Genomic DNA, 4,292 nt, shown 5'->3' with positions numbered 1-4,292 from the left:
TAAAAGAAGATTTTATTTTTACTTTTGTCTGTGTCTGTGTGAGTATATGCCATGTGTGTAAAGTACTCAGAGGAGGTTGTCACTGCGCTGGGACCAGAGTTGGCAGGATCTTGTGAGCTGCCTGGTTGTGGGTTCTGAGTATTTGAGTCCTCTCCAAGAACAGCAAGTGCTGTTAACCACGGAGCTGCCTCTGTGGCTTGTGTTTCTAAATCCCTTATCAACAAGACTAACGGGCTGGCAAGATGGCTCAGAGGGTAAGAGCACTGACTTACTGAAGACAGCTACAGTGTACTTACGCATAATAATAAATAAATCTTTGGACCAGATCGAGCTGGGTTGACCAGAGCAAGCAGAGGTCCTAAATTCAATTCTCAACAATCACATGATGGCTCACAACCATCTGTACAGCTACAGTGTGCTCATATACATAAAATAAACAAATCTTTAAAAAAAAAAAAACCAAAACCCAAGACTAAGAACCCAAAGAGAAAACCCCAAATCCCTGGGTCACACTGACTCTGACACCAAGTGTATTCTAGGAATACAGGATGAGCCACCAAGCCTGGTTTTAGCGGAGGCCACTGAGGAACGCGTGCTCTGTGTAGCTGCCAAGCTCCTTCTACTTTTTTCCTAGAGATTAGCGTACATCATTAGTCTCTTTTCAGTCCAGGTTGGGGCATTTTGCCAGAATAACTCTCAGAACTGAGCATGTTCTGTCCTAGCATTCTAGACAGTTCGCTGGGCCACCAGCTGTGCCCACAGCTCTTTCACGCTTTCTCCCCAGACTTGATATCAGATATGGGGCTTAACAAAAGGCATATCAGGCTTTTGTGGGACCACACAGTTAATCATGCTAGGAACCCTTTTATCTGGTTGAACAGACATGCCGCACCGCCTTAATCCCTTCAAACGTCACTTGAAACGGGTGTGATTACCACACCTTTGCTTTACTCTCTGCTCTCACTAAAGCCGCGTGGTAGACTGCAGAAATGGCCACCAGTTCTTCACACCCCTTTGCATTAGGACCGTGACAGTGCTCGCAGGAGCTGGAACCTGTTTCTCACTTTTCACTGAGTTTAGCCAGGTGGCTTGTTCTCCGTTAGCTAAGTGACAGAAGGGTTTGTTAGGGAACCCGCGGCAGCGGCAGTTTGGGAGGCAGGAGCAGGCAGGTCTCTGAGTTCCGGTTTAGCTTGGTCTACAGAGCAAGTTCCAAGACAGGGCTACAGAGAGAAACTCTGTTTTAAAACAAAACAAAATAAAATGAAACAAAACACATAACACAACACAACACAAATGAACAACCCCAAGCCCAACCAAACCAAAGGCTTGTCAGTAGTGTTTACCTCATGGTGGGGAGGCCTGGTTCAATTCTGAGCACTGGTCTGAGCTGGGGCATCTTCGCCTGCTGATCTCTCAAACCCATCTTGTAAAAACCCCCTGAGACCTGAGACACCTGTTGGAAGATGAGGGGCCAGATGGTTCTACTTTAATTTTTTTCAAGGCTTACTTTTAATGGTAGTTCTTAAATACTTTACCCTTCCTTTTAGCCCACCAGAGGTAGTGGACAAGAAAGGATACAAGGGTGTGTGTGGAGGGGGAGTGGACCTATTTAGAAAGGTTCTTTGGAGCAACTCCGGTCTGTGTTGTCTGGAAACCAGCGGTTCGGTTCTGCAGCGGCAGCTCAATCCACTCGCAGACACCTCACGATAGTCCAGTTCAGTAGAGTCAGGATAGCAAACATGAATCAACAGTGGTAGCACTACCCAGCAGAGACTGCCAGGCCTCAGCCTCCATACAAGTCAGCGGGAGGGACCAGGGCCAACAGAAACCATCACACAGACCAATACATGTGTATCATTAGGGAAGAATCCTTCATCACTTGTCCTTTCACATGTTTGCTTTAGCAGAACATCCTGTCTCCTGTGTCTGCTTCAGCTAAACAGTCCTTTGTGAGTCTGCCTTAGCCTTTCACCTGGGTCTACTTCAGGAAAACACTCCCTCACGTGTTTGCCCAACAAAACACCATCCGATACAACTGACTTTCCAAAGAGCTCTTAAGTTTCTACTTCAAGATGTAGCAGCTACCTCAGCAATTCCAACAAAGCCTTCCTCAGACTGCTCTGCAGGCCAACTGGGAAAGGTATGGATAAGACTTGCAGATCCTGCTCGCTTCGGCAGCACATATACTAAAATTGGAACGATACAGAGAAGATTAGCATGGCCCCTGCGCAAGGATGACACACAAATTCGTGAAGCGTTCCATATTTTTTGAAGAAAAAAAAAAAAGGACTTGCAGATCATTCTGATTCAGCCCCAGCTTCGTCCGAACCAAAAGCATCTTGCAGTCAATCAATCATGAGACGAAAACTTGTTTTAAGTCACCAAGTTTGGGGGTAGTTTGCTATGATGCAGCACTAATTGGCACAAGCGAGGTGCTTTGGTTTAAGTGTGTGTTTAACCCCAAGGGTTCACTTTTTGAGGTGAGCATTGTGGTACAATGTAGGTTATAGAATCCCTGTACTTGGTACCTGGAGTGAGGGTGGAGGCAGGGAAGTAGATCTGTGTGTTGGGGCTAGCCTGGGCTACATAGTGAAACCCTGTCTCAAGAAGGAAGGAAGGGAAGGAGGGGAGGAGGGAGGGAGGGAGGGGAAGAGGGAGGGAGAAAGGGGAAGAGGGAAGGAGGAAGGAAGGAAGAGAGGGAAGAAGGAAGGTGTGGAGAGGTGACTCTGCAGTTCAGAGCTCATGTTGCTTTTTTCTCCCTCTGAGACAAGGATTCTCTGTGTAACTCCGACTGTCCTGAAATTCAACCTGTAGATCAAGCTAGCCTCAAACGCAGAGATCCTCCTGCCTCTGCCTCCTGAGTGCTAGGATTAAAGGTGTGTGCCACTCCACCCAGAGCACTTGCTGTTGCAAAGGACCCAGGTTCAGTTCCCAGCACCCACACGGAGGCTCACAGCCACTTCTAATTCCCAGTGGAGGAGATCTGATACTCTCTTCTGACTACCCCGGGCACCAGGCACACACATGGTAAGCATACATGCAGGCAAAATACTCATACACATAAAATCTAAAAAGAAAGTAAAGGAAAGAAAGAGTTCATTCGCTGGAAACTTGGTGTTTGGTTTTTTAGTGTTGGGATTGTAACCAGAGTTTTAGGAAAAATGTGTTGGCTCCCACAGCCCTCCTGGCTAGGCTTGGTCACCTGTGCTACACAACAATTAAAGAGCCAAGCAAAGTGAAAAAGTGTAGGCTTAGATTTTTCAAAACCTACTTTAAGAAAGGTTCTTAAACGTTTTAGCCCACCAACCAAAGGTAGGGGAGGAAGATGGCTAATAGGACAAGGGGGAAGTGGAGCTGTTTAGAAGCAGTTCTTCATTGTCAGCAGTCCAGGCCACTCTAATGAGCAGCAGCAGCTTGATCCAGAAGAAACCTCGAGGCTCCACAGCTCAGCGTGAGTCCGAGGAAGAGCAAGAAGCAGCTGGAACACCTCCAGAAGTTCTTGGGTGTGTTTCTCTCTATGAAGTCATGACAAGCGAAGATCAGCAAAGAAAGCAAGGCGAACCAGTGCCAGAGCATCGTCCACTGTCTGTCGGGTTGGACTTACAATCTTTCCAAACATCATGAGTCCTCACAAGTGTCTGCTCCAGCGAACCATCACATGCCCTTTCTTAAGAAATCAGAAATGTTTACTTCAAAAAAAAAAAAAAAAAAGAAGAGAGAAGAAAGAGACTGACTATATGCACCAGAGAGGGGAGCAGACAAAGGGTCCAGTGCTCCAAGTTTATGGTGTGTAGTGAGGATTTCGGTTTCTTTAAAAAGTCAGTTCTGGAGCGGTGGCGGTTAAGAGCACTGACTGCTCTTCCAGAGGTCCTGAGTTCGGATCCCAGCAACCACATCCATCACAACCATCTGTAAAGGGATAGGATGCCCTCTTCTGGTGTTCTGAGTACAACTACAGTATACTCATATACCTAAAATAAATAATTAAAAAAAACCCAACTCAGTTCTGTGAATATGTTTTGGTTTTAATCCCAGGTGTGGGATGAGGGGCTGCTTCAAACTGCCTGCTATGATTTTCTTGTGCTCCATCAGGGGTGTGATTTTTACCACCTGCAGTTAGGTTATGTTTGGAATTCTGGGCACTGTTGAGAGGATAGAAATTCCAGAGGCTTAAGGGGACCTGAGGCAGTGGCTGCTGCCCATGCCCAATGCTGCTGCTCCCCCTGCTCCTGCCCATGCCCAGTGCTCCTGCCCATGCCCAGTGCTGCTGCCCATGCCCAGTGCTGCTGCCC

The 4,292-nt window shown here is 47.1% G+C and overlaps 1 non-coding gene across 1 annotated transcript; it reads left to right on the top strand.

The window, feature by feature from the left end:
- Positions 1 to 2,162: 2,162 nt before the first annotated feature.
- LOC116079305 lies at positions 2,163 to 2,269 on the top strand. Its single transcript, XR_004113878.1, has one exon. It is a non-coding gene; the product is annotated as a U6 spliceosomal RNA (small nuclear RNA).
- Positions 2,270 to 4,292: the final 2,023 nt, after the last annotated feature.

This window comes from Mastomys coucha, unplaced genomic scaffold (genome assembly GCF_008632895.1).
Source record: "Mastomys coucha isolate ucsf_1 unplaced genomic scaffold, UCSF_Mcou_1 pScaffold5, whole genome shotgun sequence".
Classification (NCBI taxonomy): Eukaryota; Metazoa; Chordata; class Mammalia; order Rodentia; family Muridae; genus Mastomys; species Mastomys coucha.
Note: the sequence above shows the minus strand (reverse complement) of the source record. Positions and strands in the feature narration are given on the sequence as shown.